Raw genomic sequence first — 15,051 nt, forward strand, 5'->3', positions numbered from 1 at the left:
CTACTTGAAATTGAAATAACAAGGTGCCAAGCCTCGCTTGCCCCTAGGTGCGCAGTCTGGCCGGGGTCCCGCTGGGTCCGGGGACGAGATCCCTGCAGACCCCGCCCGCCCGCCCCGCCCTCTCAGCTGCCGCGAACACCCGGAGGAGCGGATTTGCGTAGCGCGGGCAGCTGGGCCGGCTCGGGCAGCGGACTGGGCATGCTCGGCAGCCCGGGAGGCTCGCGGTGGCTAGTCGGAAGCGTTCGCAGCGGCCGGGGCAGCGGCGGCGGCAGCGAGGGGCAGCACGGGAGCGGGAAGGGCCGGCCAGGGAAGGCTGCTCTCTCCTAGCGCCCGGCGAGCCGGACAGAGAGCGCAATCCGGGTACGGAGCCCCAACGCTGCCCTGCCCCGGATTTCATTCCGCGGTTGGGGGCTCGGCGAGCGGAATTCCGGCGGCTGCCGCGACTCCGGTCCAAGTGAGTCGTGGGGCGGCGGGAGAGAGCCGATCGCTGGGGAGCAAAGCGGACACCCATCTCCGGGGCCTGGCCTGACGCCAGGAAAGGTGTGCCGGCAACCCCGGGGCGAGGGGGCGTGAGCGCAGCCTGCTCCGTGCCTGGAGCGTACCTGGCTGGCACTCCCCCGGCGCCGCAGCTCGGGGGGGCGAGGGGCGGTCCCGCAGCTGTTCTCGGGGCCACGAGGGGGCGGGCCGCCTGCGGGGCTCCCGGACCTAGTTGGGGCGGGGAGAAAGGCGGGGGCGTCAGCAGGCACCTTTTAGGAGGTCCTGCGTGCGGACTGGAAGGCTGCCTAGTGTCGGTTTGGGGCGAGCGGACTGTGGCGGGGCCGAAGAACCTTCGGACAGTAGCGGGCGAGGGTCGGGAGACCCGCAGGTCCGACCCCAAATCACGGCCCTACCCCCACCTGGTGGCGGCGTGACAGTTGGTACCTCTAGGTCCGATCGCAGCTGGCCAGGCACTCTGAGTTTCGGGGTACCTCCCCGCCACCCCCCTCCCCCGCTCGATGTCCGTGGACAACATAACAGGTGGGACCCCTTTCGCTGAGCAGCGAGTCCCCCTCCACAGACCGCTTAACAGCCTCCAGGTTTGGGGGCGGCTCTGACACCCGGCGGGGCTGCCCCCACGCGTGAGGGTGTTTAGGGGTAAGGCCTTGGAGGAGCCATCGGCGCAGCCTGGAGCTGGACATTCTTTCCAGGACGCGGCCCTTCCCGTGAATGAGGGGGTCTCCGCGATTCCGAGGCGACTTGTCAAGAGCAGCGACAGCAGGGCAGCTTTCCCACCTTCTTAGCCCGGGCTCGGGCTTTCTGCTTTCTCTGGTGGCTCGGGTACGGTGTCCTGGTCCGCTAACGGATACACCCTGGAGGCTTCTGGTTAAAGCTTGTTTTCGTCTCCGGAGCTTCGGGTAAAATTCGGGATGAGGCTTGCCAGGGCCGAAGGGAGTGAAGAGAATCCTTGCAGGAGCTTCTCAGATGTTTCATTTCACCTTCAGACAGTAGCCACTTCAGCGGTACACGCTTATGACACGAAGAGTGAAGGCTGCTTTTCTGAAAAGGAAGTTTATTTTCTGTGTTATGGGCCCTGCTTACTATTCTAGCTCCGTTGACATTTACCTTCCCGGCCCTTCAGAGCTGTTTGGACAGGTTGTTTTGCTTGCAGGTTATTTTCCGGGCAGACTTGGGGGTGTTTGGGGTTGGCTTCCTGGGTGTGGAAGTGGCAAGTGCCTCTCATGGTGTGCTGTGAACTCCCCACGCTTCCTGGCACCGGGGGTTGAACTGATCAGGGAGCTGCGGACCGAGCGGTCAGAAAGAGAGGAGTGGGACTAGTGACGTAGCAGCGGTGGGAGTTGCCTGGGGCTGCCCAGACTGAGCGAGGTTGGTTGGCTGTTTTGGCTGGTGCGGATGGGGAGAGGGCTGGGCGTTTCATTGGTTCGGGGAGTAAGGTGTTCACGGGAGAAGCCGGGCGGGGGATGGGTCCCCGTCTGGTCAGTGCTCCAAGGGAAGCCCAGGGATGTTTGGTGATTCAGCAGGTGGCAACTTTCCAGCCCTGAAGCCATACCTTGGCCAAGCAAGCCGGTGGCAGCTGCTTGTGCCTGCTGTCAGAGGTGCCAGCTTCTGGGGAATCTCCAGGAGTCTTCTGCCTATAGCAACTGACTTTCCTTATCTTGCTTTCTGTGTTATGGCAGGAGGCCCTGGTCTTTTGGGTTCCTTCCCCGCCTCTCTTAAAGTGTGTAGCATGTTTTCAAACCTCTCCAGTTTTGTGACTTTCTGAATAGCAGGAAGTGGCAGCTGCCACCACGCACAGTTTATTAGTTAATGTGCAGAAAAAGATAGCAATATGTAAAGCAGAGAAATAGTCTGTTCCTTCTATTTCTGCTTCAGAGATTAGAAATTTACATTTTTAGTTAAATAGTAGGGTTTATTCCTGCAGCTCTTCATTGCTGGTAGTGAGCTATTTCAAATAGCAGAAAGCATGAAAAAATTAATTCAAGGGATAGATAAATTGATATTAAAAGGACACAATTATTAAAACAGTGTCTTAATCATTGGAGGATCTCTAGCATCTTGCACAGTGCCTAACTCAATAAATGTTTTGGCTGAAATTTAAAGAATTTTTCATAATAGAAGCTTGTTGGTAAGTTTTGACACTTAAAGAACTTTGTATGTTTTCAAATGTCAGTATTGCCTATGTTGACCTTAGACATTCAATTTTAGCTTGAAGCCTTAACCCTTTTACTTTTTCCAGGTGAGGTCCCTTAATTTTCAAATTGTGACACATCCTGCAGGTCAGCTGAAAAAACAGGCAGGTGTGTTTTGCTAACTTATCTCATGAAAATCTTGAAGACTCCTACATATAACCATTATACATTTTTTTTTTAAACCTAGAAAGTGGTCCAATTGCACATCAAAACGCTTTATTTACAAAACTTCATTTTGTACAAGACGTTTCAGGACAACTGTCGAGTTCCTAAGCCTTTATTATCACGTTATCAATGAAAAGTGCTGCCATAGAAAAGACAAAACAGTGTTTGGAAAATAAAAATTCTTGCTTATTTGCACGGGGGATAATTGGCCCTGTCTTTGAGGGCAGCTGGAGTGTTTGTTCGGTTCTTTCTGCATTTTACTTTTGCTATTATGTTCCTTCCTGCAGTTGTTAAGCTCTTTCTTCTTCCCCTAAAGACATACTTTCCTGGCGTGGACTTGCTGACTTAAAGCTGCTGCATTTTCTGACCTAAAGCTGCTGCATTTTCTCATATAAATTCTATTAATGATGACCTTAATTTTTTAATTGTCCCATACACTTTCCCACCACTTCATATGATAAATTGTTCAATAGTCCTTGGAAAAATGGGGGATGGTGGAGTTGGTGGGGGATGCTGGGGGAGGGGACGTGACAGATTATAGTTGGCTCTTTCTTTGCCTTTTTTTGGATAATCTCTGTAGCCACAGCAATCTCTTCTGGAAAGACTGTTAAAGTATGCCCAGTCTTAAAGATTTTGGACTTTCTGTTAAGGCTCTTGGTAGGGAATATCAATGGTCACTTATCCTCTCCTACCACATCCCATCCCAGGAGTTGGTGATGGACAGGGAAGTCTGGCTGCAGTCCATGGGGTTGCAAAGAGTCAGACATGACTGAGCAACTGAACTGAACCACATCCCAAAAATTTTGACTGTAAAGTATGTCACTTTAATAAGCTACCCAGTCGCCAGAGTACCATATTTCCCATCAGCCCATTTAGATAGGGGAGTTGGGAAGCAGCACTGGATGTGGGGGAGGTGCGGGTGAAGAAAGGGGAAGTGAACAGTGAGTGGGGTCAGGGAGGTGGCTTGGTTTTGTAACTATGACTTCTGGTTTCAGTAAAGCAGAATCAAGTGTCTGATCAGTGTGTGTGGCTCAGTCTGTGCTGGAGTGCTCTGCTGCCCTCTCTAGTATTCTTCCCTCTGCAAATAAACACACCACACACAAATGGCCTCAGACAAATTCACAGACCCACACATGCACACGCATACTGACAAGAGACACAGACACAGATGTAGACACTTGTATCCTTTGCCGAAAGCTAAGCATCCCAACTTCTTTTTAAAACCAATATGTCACACAGGTAAAGCCCAGGGCTCAGTAGCAGGTTGAATTTGGGGGATCTGAAATCACCCCAATCATGTATTTCAGATTCCCCTTCTCCCTTTCCATGGCAAGCTGATCTGTCCCACTTAACTTGGAAAGCTGCTGGGGGCTTTCACTGAAGCAAACATTAAATGTAAATATAACTGAAGTGGTTTTCACCTTTTAGACTTTGTGATGCTGGGGTTGAGTTAACATTCCTCAGTTTGGGGCACCAGATCTCCCTGTACAAAGCCCGTTTCTTGTTTTATATTTTTCCTTCTTTCCCAGTCTCTTTCCCTCTTTGTCAGAGGAACTCCCTCTCTTGTGTTGGGTGTTCTTGAGCATGTCTGTATCCTTGTTAAAGGTGTTGTGCTCTTGTGTGCATGTTTTTAGTTTAGGTAAATAGTGCTGACCTGCTATAGTTTCATTCAGTTGCTTTTCCATTCAATATTAAAACTTTTATTATGGAAATTTTCAGACATTCATAAAAGTTGAAAGAATTTCATTCAGTATTTTATTTGCTACCTATGGTAGCATAGGTTTATCCAGTGCCTTGCTGTCATTGCTACTTGATATGGCTGGCCTGCTACATACCCACTAATCTCACCCATTTTTCTAATTATGTACATTTAGCTCACCTTCATTCCTGCTACCATGAGCAAAGCTGTGATGAAGGAATATCCTGGAGCATCTCTTAATGATACCTGTGAGACTATCTGTAGGGTAGTGGTTCTTACAGTGGTCCACACCCAGCAGCATCAGCCTCACCTGGGAAGATATAGATAATCAGGATCTAACCTAGACCTCTTGAATCAGAAACCCTGGGGACAGACACCATCAGTTTGTGTTTTAGAGCAAGTCGAGGGCGTGCTGCAGTCCATGGGATCTCAAAGAGTTGGGCACGACTTAGTGACTGAACAACAAACAGGCTTGGAGACTGGTGCCTGAGAAAGTTTGAAGACCACAGCCCTAAGTGTATGTACCCAGGAGTGGGAAGGGTGGGTTAAAGAGAATAAACACCTATTTTTACTAAATACTGCCAAGTTAGTCTCCAGTGTGGCTGGATTGGCTGACACTATTTCTCTGCAGTGCATGAAGGATTCCTGATTCACCACATCCTCCCTAGTGGTTGATATTAACCATCTTTCTAATTTTTTCAGTACTCGATGGCCATAAAGTGGCTCCTTATTGTTGTAATGTGAATTTAGGTAATTTCTTAATGAATTTAAGCACCTTTTAATGTATTTGTTAGTTATTACAATTTCTTTGACTTTAGTCTGTTTTTCTAATGTGTTGATTTGCAGGTGTCTTACATATTTTGAATATTAATTTCATTCTGCCATCTCATGGCAGAATGAGATTATCAATGGTTCTGTTCAGTTCACTCGCTCAGTTGTGTCCAACTCTTTGCCATCCCATGGACTGCAGCACGCCAGGCTTCCCTGTCTATCAGCAACTCCCAGAACTTGCTCAAACTCATGTCTATCGGGTCAGTGATGCCATCCAACCATCTCATCTTCTGTTGTCCCCTTGTCCTCTTGCCTTCAATCTTTCCCAGCATGAGGGTCCTTTCCAAAGAGTCAGTTCTTCACATCAGGTGGCCACAGTATTGGGGTTTCAGCTTTGGCATCAGTTCTTCCAATGAATATTCAGGACTGATTTCCTTTAGGATTGACTGATTTGATCTCCTTGCAGTCCAAGGGACTCTCAAGAGTCTTCTCCAATACCACAGTTCAAAAGCATCAATTCTTCAGCACACAGCTTTCTTTATAGTCCAACTCTGACATCCATACGTGACTACTGGAAAAACCATAGCTTTGACTAGACGGACCTTTGTCGGTAATGTCTCTGCTTTTTAATATACTGTCTAGGTTTGTCATAGCTTTTCTTCCAAGGAGCAAGCATGTTTTAATTTCATGGCTGCAGTCACCATCTGCAGTGATTTTGAGCCCAAGAAAATAAAGTCTGTTACTGTTTCCTTTGTTTCCCCATCTATTGGCCATGAAGTGATGGGACTGGATGCTGTGATGTTTGTTTTCTGAATGTTGAGTTTTAAGCCAACTTTTTCACTCTTCTTTTTCACTTTCATCAAGAGGCTCTTTAGTTCCTCTTCACTTGCTGCTATAAGGGTTGTGTCATCTGCATATCTGACGTTATTGATATTTCTCCCTGCAATCTTGATCCCAGCTTGTGCTTCATCCAGTCAGCATTTTGCATGATGCACTCCACATAGAAGTTAAATAAGGAGGGTAACAATATACAGCCTTGACGTACTCCTTTCCCGATTTGGAACCAGTCTGTTGTTCCATGTCAAGTTCTAACTGTTGCTTCTTGACAATTTCAGTGGTAATTTCAGAAATTTAAAATTTTGATACAACCCAGTGCCATTAATTTTTGCCTTTTGCACAGTAAGAACCTTAAGATGTTCTTCCTTACCCCAAGATTACAAATATATTTTATAGTTTCTTCTATCAACTTCCTACTTTTACCTTCACAATGATGACTGTGATCTGTTTGAGGTTTGTCTTAATATATGGCATAAGGAAAGAATCCAGTGTTATTTTTTCCCTTTCCATTTTGTGAGCCAGTTCCCCCCAAATCATTAAACTATATCCCTAGTATTTTAGGGATACACGTGGAGCCACCTCTGTCATTCATCAGATTTCCTCATGTCTATTTGTTTCTGCTTTATTGAGTTATAATCTATGTATGGTAAACTTCACTTGTACATTTAAAGCGTACAATCTAATGATTTTTTTTTGGCCACATCTCAGCTATGTGGAGCTTCCTCAGCAAGGGGTTGAAGCTGCACCCTCTGCAGTGGGAGCACGGAGTCTCAACCACTGACCACCGGAAAGTGGAAGTGCTAGTTGCTCAGAGGCGTCCAACTCTTTGTGACCTGGTGGACTGTAACCCACCACGCTCCTGTGTCCATGGAATTCTCCAGGCAAGAATACTGGAGTGGGTAGCCATTCCCTTCTCTAGGGGATCTTCCTGACCCAGGGACTGAACCCGGGTCTCCTGCATTGCAGGCAGATTCTTTACCATCTGAGGCTCTAGGGAAGCCCCCAGTTTGATGAATTTTGACAGGATGTGTACGTGTGAAACCACCACGATCAAGATCCAGACCATGTCCCTCACACTAAAACTTCTCATTTGCCTTTCATCTCGCCTTTGCTCCAGACCCAGGAGGCAACCACTGGTTTGCTTTCTGCCACAAACAGGTTCGTTTGCATTTTCAGATTTTAAGATTCTTCACAGGGTTTAAGTTCTCTATTCTGTCCCAGTCATCTGTCTATTTCTGTGCCAGATTATTTTTATTATTATAGCTCTGCAGTGTCTTATATTTCAGAACTTGTTTATTTGTGGACCTTTCTTCTTCCATATACATTTTGGACTGCTTATCAAATTCTTAACAAAGTCTTAGAAATGCAATGACATTGCATTGAATCTATAGTCTAACATGGGGGAGAATTGACACCTCTTCCTTCTTAGTTGTAATGCTGTCCATGAACATAGTTGTCCCATCTTTTTCTAATGACATTCAGTCGAGCTTAAATTTTCTCTATCATAAGATTTTGTTTTAAAACAAAAGTAATGTATTATTTTGAGGAGAATTTGAACCTGGACTTCTTAGTCTGAACTTTAGAGGAAGGCAGAATGTACGGGCTTGGGGAACAGATCTTGTTTCAATTTCCATTCTCCACTCACTTGCCTTAAGTGACACTGGGCAAGTCCTCTCCTTTGGTGGCCCAGGTTTCTCCTTCCTCAGGCTGGATGCCAGCAGCCTCCTCCCCAAGGCTGCTGAGCTGCTGAGGGCTTTAAATGAGATAATGTAGGAGAGGCAGGGAGTACAACTTTGAAACATTTTCTGTTTAGTGAATGTTGGTGTCATCTGTCTCCTGTGAGTGAAACTTGCTCAGTTGTGTCTGACTCTTTGTGACCCCATAGACTATACTTACAGTCCATGGAATTCTCCAGGCCAGAATACTAGAGTGGGTAGCCTTTTCCTTCTCCAGGGGATCTTCCCAACCCAGGGACCGAACCCAGGTCTCCCGCATTGCAGGTGAATTCTTTAAGAGCTGAGCCACCAGGGAAGCCCAATACCTCCCTTAGTGCTGGCTTTAAATAGCACAGACTTCATACTTCTACTTCTTAGGGACTGATAATAAAGAAGTGTCAGAAAAGCAAAGTGAACAAGCCCACTGATGAACTGTGTAATGCTCTCCAAGTCTACTCATGTAAGTCCATGCTTCTACCTAGTTGTGTGGGGTTTCACCAACTGGGGAAGAAAAGACAAATATATAAGACACAGTGAGGAACTTCCCTGTTGGTCCAGTGGTTGGGGCTTTGCCTTCCTGTGCAGAGATGTGGGGAGAAGGCACTGGCGACCCACTCCAGCACTCTTGCCTGGAAAATCCCATGGACGGAGGAGCCTGGTAGGCTTCAGTCCATGGGGTCGCACAGAGTCGGACATGACTGAGCGACTTCACTTTCACTTTTCACTTTCATGCACTGGAGAAGGAAATGGCAATCCACTCCAGTGTTCTTGCCTGGAGAATCCCAGGGATGGGGGAGCCTGGTGGGCTGCCGTCTGTGGGGTCGCACAGAGTCGGACACGACTGATGCAACTTAGCAGCAGCAGCAGCAGCAGCAGAGGTGTGGATTTGATCCGTGTTCTGGGAGCTAAGATCCCACACGCCTTGTGGCTAAAAAACCAAAACATAAAACAGAAGCAATGTTGTAACAAATTCAATAAAGACTTTACAAATGGTCTATATCAAAAATCTTAAAAAAAAAAAAAAAAGAAAAGAAACAATTAGGGAACTCTATGTGACAGATAGCTTATATCAAGGTTAAGTGGTATGGTGCCAGGGGAGTAAGGAGTAGGGAGAAATGCTGCTCGGTGAGGAGTGGTTTTTTATTAATTTTTTAAATTTAAGTGTAGTTAATTTACAATGTTGTGTTAGTTTCAAGTGTACAGCAAAGAGATTCAATTATACAGATAAACATGCATATATTCTTTTTCAGATTCTTTTCCAATATATATTGTTATACTGTATATAGCTCCCTGTGCTATACAGAACATCCTTGTTTACCTACTTTATATATAGTAATGTGTGTATGTTAATCCCAAACTCCTAATTTGTCACCCACCTCCCCACCCGTCCCCCTCCTGCTATCCCCTCTGGTAACCATGAGTTTGTATCTATATCTGTGAGTCTATTTATGTTTTGTAAGTTCTCTTGTGTCATTTTTTCAGATTCCACATATAATCGATGTTACATGATATTTGTCTTTGTCCATCTGACTTATCTCACAACATGTCTAGTCTAGGTCCATCTGTGTGTGCGTGTGTGCTCAGTTGCTTCAGTCATGTCTGACTCTTTGCGACCCTACGGACTATAGCCTGGCAGGCTCCTCTGTCCATGGGATTCTCCACATGAGAACACTGGAGTGGGTTGCCATGCCCTCCTTCAGGGGATCTTCCTGACCCAGGGATTGAACCCAGGTCTCCTGCATTGCAGGCGGATTCTTTACTGCTGAGTCACTGGGGAAGCCCCTATGTCCATCCATGGTGCTGCAAATGACATTATTTCATTCATTTTTATGGCTGATTACATATATATATATATATAGATATAGATAGATAGATAGATAGATGGTGTATATATGTATACACCACATCTTCTTTATCCATTTAACTCTCCTGTACATTTAGTTTGCTTCCATATCCTGGCTGTTGTAAATAGTGCTGTGATGAATATTGGAGTGCATATATCTTTTCAAATTAGATATATATGATATATATATGCCCAGGATCCAGCGGATGTTGGCAATTTGATCTCTGGTTCCTCTGCCTTTTGTAAAACCAGCTTGAACATCTGGAAGTTCATGGTTCACGTATTGCTGAAGCCTGGCTTGGAGAATTTTGAGCATTACTTTACTATCCTGTGAGATGAGTGCAATTGTGCGGTAGTTTGAGCATTCTTTGGCATTGCCTTTCTTTGGAATTGGAATGAAAACTGACCTTTTCCAGTCTTGTGGCCACTGCTGAGTTTTCCAAATTTGCTGGCATATCGAGTGCAGCACTTTCACAGCATCATCTTTCAGGATTTGAAATAGCTCAACTGGAATTCCATCACCTCCACTAGCTTTGTTCGTAGTGATGCTTTCTAAGGCCCACTTGACTTCACACTCCAGGATGTCTGGCTCTAGGTGAATGATCACACCATCATGATATCTGGGTTGTGAAGATCTTTTTTGTACAGTTCTTCTGTGTATTCTTGCCACCTTTTCTTAATATCTTCTGCTTCTGTTAGGTCCATACCATTTCTGTCCTTTATCGAGCCCATCTTTGCATGAAATGTTCCCTTGGCCAACATCCACTGGATCATCAAAAAAGCAAGAGAGTTCCAGAAAAACATCTATTTCTGCTTTATTGACTATGCCAAAGCCTTTGACTGTGTGGATCACAATAAACTGTGGAAAATCCTGAAAGAGATGGAAATACCAGACCACCTGAACTTCCTCTTGAGAAACCTGTATGCAGGTCAGGAAGCAACAGATAGAACTGGACATGGAACAACAGACTGGTTCTAAATAGGAAAAGGAGTACTTCAAGGCTGTATATTGTCACCCTGCTTATTTAACTTATATGCAGAATACATCATGAAAAACACTGGGCTGGAAGAAGCACAAGCTGGAATGAAGATTGCCTGGAGAAATATCAGTAACCTCAGATATGCAGATGATACCACCCTTATGGCAGAAAGTGAAGACAAACTAAAAAGCCTCTTGATGAAAGTGAAAGAGGGGAGTGAAAAAGTTGGCTTAAAGCTCAACATTCAGAAAACTAAGATCATGGCATCTGGTCCCATCACTTCATGGCAAGTAGATGGGGAAACAGTGGAAACAGTGTCAGACTTTATTTTTTGGGGTTCCAAAATCACTGCAGATGGTGATTGCAGCCATGAAATTAAAAGAGGCTTACTCCTTGGAAGGAAAGTTATGACTAACCTAGATAGCATATTAAAAAGCAGAGACATTCTGACTGGTGTGAAATGGTACCTCATTGTGGTTTTGATTTGCATTTCTCTAATAATGAGTGCGGAGAAGGCAATGGCACCCCACTCCAGTACTCTTGCCTAGAAAATCCCATGGATGGAGGAGCCTGGTAGGCTACAGTCCATGGGGTCGCTAAGAGTCGGACACGACTGAGCGACTTCACTTTCACTTTTCCCTTTCATGCACTGGAGAAGGAAATGGCAACCGACTCCAGTATTCTTGCCTGGAGAATCCTAGGGACGGCGGAGCCTGGTGAGCTGCCGTCCATGGGGTCGCACATAGTCGGACACGACTGAAGCGACTTAGCAAGCAAGCAAGCAAGCAATAATGAGTGATGTTGAGCATCTTTTCTTGTGTTTGTTAGCCATCTGTATGTCTTCTTTGGAGAAATGTCTGTTTAGTTCTTTGGCCCATTTTTTGATTGGGTCGTTTATTTTTCTGGAATTCAGCTGCAAGAGTTGCTTGTATATTTTTGAGATTAATTGTTTGTCTGTTGCTTCATTTGGTATTATTTTCTCCCATTCTGAAGGCTGTCTTTTCACCTTGCTTATAGTTTCCTTTGTTGTGCAAAAGCTTTTAATTTTAATTAGGTCGCATTTGTTTATTTTTGCTTTTATTTCCGATATTCTGGGAGGTGGGTCATGGAGGATCCTGCTGTGATTTATGTCGGAGAGTGTTTTGCCTATGTTTTCCTCTAGGAGTTTTATAGTTTCTGGTCTTACGTTTAGATCTTTAATCCATTTTGAGTTTACCATTTTGAGGTACCATTTCACACCAGTCAGAACGGCTGCTATCCAAAAGTCTACAAGCAATAAATGCTGGAGAGGGTGTGGAGAAAAGGGAACCCTCTTACACTGTTGGTGGGAATGCAAACTAGTACAGCCATTACGGAGAACAGTGTGGAGATTCCTTAAAAAACTGGGAATAGAACTGCCATATGACCCAGCAATCCCACTGCTGGGCATACACACCAAGGAAACCAGAATCGAAAGAGACGCGTGTACCCCAGTGTTCATCGCAGCACTGTTTACAATAGCCAGGACATGGAAGCAACCTAGATGTCCATCAGCAGATGAATGGATAAGGAAGCTGTGGTACATATACACAATGGAGTATTACTCAGCCATTAAAAAATAATACATTTGAATCGGTTCTATTGAGATGGATGAAACTGGAGCCCATTATACAGAGTGAAGTAAGCCAGAAAGAAAAACACCAATACAGTATACTAATGCATATATATGGAATTTGAAAGATGGTAACGATAACCCTATATGCGAGACAGAATAAGAGACACAGATGCATAGAACAGTCTTATGGACTCTGAGGGAGAAGGTGAGGGTGGGACGTTCTGGGAGAATAGCATTGAAACATGTATATTATCATATGTGAAACAGAACACCATTCCATGTTCGATGCATGAGACAAATGCTCAGGACTGGGGCAATGGGATGACCCAGAGGGATGGGATGGGGAGGGAGGTGGGAGGGGGGTTCAGGATGGGGAACACATGTAAACCCATGGCTGATTCATGTCAATGTATGGCAAAAACTACTACAATATTGTAAAGTAATTAGCCCCCAACTAAAATTAAAAAAAAATAAAAATTAAAAAAAAAAAATAGAGCTACCATATGATCCATAATCCCACTCCTGGGCATATATCCAGAGGAAAAAAAAAAAAAAAAAGCAGAGACATTACTTTGCCAACAAAGGTCCGTCTAGTCAAGGCTATGGTTTTTCCAGTAGTCATGTATGGATGTGAGAGTTGGACTATAAAGAAAGCTGAGCACCGCAGAATTGATGCTTTTGAACTGTGGTGTTGGAGAAGACTCTTGAGAGTCCCTTGGACTGCAAGGAGATCCAGCCAGTCCTTCCTAAAGGAGATCAGTTCTGGGTGTTCACTGAAGGACTGATGTTGAAGCTGAAACTCCAATATTTTGGCCACCTCATGCGAAGAGTTGACTCCAATCATTGCAGAAGACCCTTATGCTGGGAAGGATTGGGGGCAGGAGGAGAAGGGGACGACAGAGGATGAGGTGGCTGGATGGCATCACTGACTTGATGGACATGAGTTTGGGTAAACTCCGGGAGTTGGTGATGGACAGGGAGGCCTGGCGTGCTGTGATTCATGGGGTTGCAAAGAGTCGGACACTACTGAGTGACTGAACTGAACTGATGCTCAGGATATGCCAGATATATGTCCGGGATATGCCGGATATTTGCCCAGGATTAGGATTGCAGGATTTTATAGTAACTCTATTTTTACTTTCTTAAGTAATCTCCATACTGTTCTCCATAGTCACTGTATCAATTTACATTCCCACCAGCAGTGCAGGATTCCTTTTTTATGCACCCTCTCCAGCATCTGTTTTTTGTTGACTTTTTAATGGTGACCATTCTGACTGGTGTGAGGTGATACCTTATTGTAGCTTTGATTTGCATTTCTTTAATAGTTAGCAGTGTTGAGCATCTTTTCACATGCCTGTTGGGCATCTATATGTCTTCTTTGGAGAAATGTCTATTTAGGTCTTCTGCCTATTTTTTGATAGGGATTTTTTTGTTGTTGTTATTAAGCTGTATGAGCTGTTTGTATTATTTTGGAAATTAAGCCCTTGTCGGTAACATTGTTTCCAAATGTTTTTCTCCTAGCTTGTAGGTTGTCTTTTCATTTTGTTTATGGTTTCCTTTGCTATGCAAAAGCTTATAAGTTTACTTAGATTCCAGTTGTTTATTTTTGTTTTTATTTCTATTATTCTAGGAGACAGATCCAAAAATGGATATTGCTGTGATTTATGTCAAAGAGTGTTCTGCCTATGTTCTCTTTTATTTACATCTAGGTCTTAAGTTCATTTTGAGGTTATTTTTGTATATAACATTAGTGTATGTTCTAATTTCATTCTCTTGCATGTAGCTGTCCAGTCTGCAAGAGTTTTGACTGGACTTGAGTAGAATTAGGTTACAGGGTAGTGAAGAGGCCTGAGAAACAAAGTGTAATTAGCATTTCTGTCCAGGGTTTTGGGAGCCTGGTATTGAACCTCATGACAGTAGATTTTGTGCCTAAATTTAAGTGTCTTAAAAATCATTGCTTTGGAATCAGTGATAAGTGACTAGTATTGCCTAGGTACCTAACAGCTCTCTGTCATTTAATATAGAGGTTAAGAGCACTGTTTCTGGGTTTAGGTCTTGGCCTTACTATCTAGGAGCTATGGAACTTTAGGCAAGTTATGCAAGCCTTCCATGTCTCAGTTTCCCTAACCCTCACTGGTGGGTCTCATAACAGCAGGTACCTCAGAATTTGAGAACTATAAGTAAACCTTTGTCAGGTGCTTAGTTCCTGGCAGAAGGTAATCACAATATAAATGCTGTTTTTATGACTACTGTTGTTAATATTGCCTTCCTCTTGTATCTTCCTTGAAGTGTGTGAGGCCTTATACTCCAGAGTTATTGGATGTCCAGAAAGACTGCTGGAGGCACAGTCCTGTAGAGAGAATATTTTTTTTCCCTGCAGATTGCTGGGCATACAGTGGGCACTTAGGTTGTAGGCTGAGCAAGTAAATGCATGTCTCTCAGGCGCTGTCTGTTGGTCCTGAATGTCCTCAGTCAGGTGGTTGAACCTGGGTCTCCTGCATTGCAGGCAGATTCTTTACCATCTGAGCCACCAGGGAAGCCCCTTGGGAATAGCAGAGACGTGCAGTTTAGGACAAGCAAGCCACGGCAAAAATCATAGCAAGTCCAACAGGTAAAGGAGAAGAATGCTATTTTATAGAGAAAAAAGGAGGAAGTTGGAAGGGTAGTTTTAAAGGAAAGTCCATTGGAAAAAGGTGAGAGTTCAGGGTGATGATAGTGTTTCACTCACTGAGTTGCTGGGGTGTAGTTGATATCCTATAA

The 15,051-nt window shown here is 44.8% G+C and overlaps 1 protein-coding gene across 17 annotated transcripts in view; it reads left to right on the forward strand.

Moving 5' to 3' along the window:
• Positions 1-214: 214 nt before the first annotated feature.
• Positions 215-15,051, forward strand: part of SGMS1 (sphingomyelin synthase 1) — a 330,821-nt gene continuing 315,984 nt past the window's right edge. For 7 of the 17 annotated variants that reach the window (XM_081557014.1, XM_081556948.1, XM_081556940.1 and 4 more), the window contains exon 1: positions 215-454. The gene's annotated coding sequence lies outside the window, so the exon portion shown is untranslated. Of the gene's footprint in view, positions 541-765; positions 1,018-15,051 lie in introns of those variants that run through there. The other 10 variants (XM_081556982.1, XM_081557029.1, XM_081556959.1 and 7 more) reach the window with 4 other exon arrangements.

Source organism: Giraffa tippelskirchi, chromosome 2, assembly GCF_054371585.1.
Source record: "Giraffa tippelskirchi isolate mGirTip1 chromosome 2, T2T-mGirTip1v1.2.pri, whole genome shotgun sequence".
In the NCBI taxonomy this organism is placed as follows: Eukaryota; Metazoa; Chordata; class Mammalia; order Artiodactyla; family Giraffidae; genus Giraffa; species Giraffa tippelskirchi.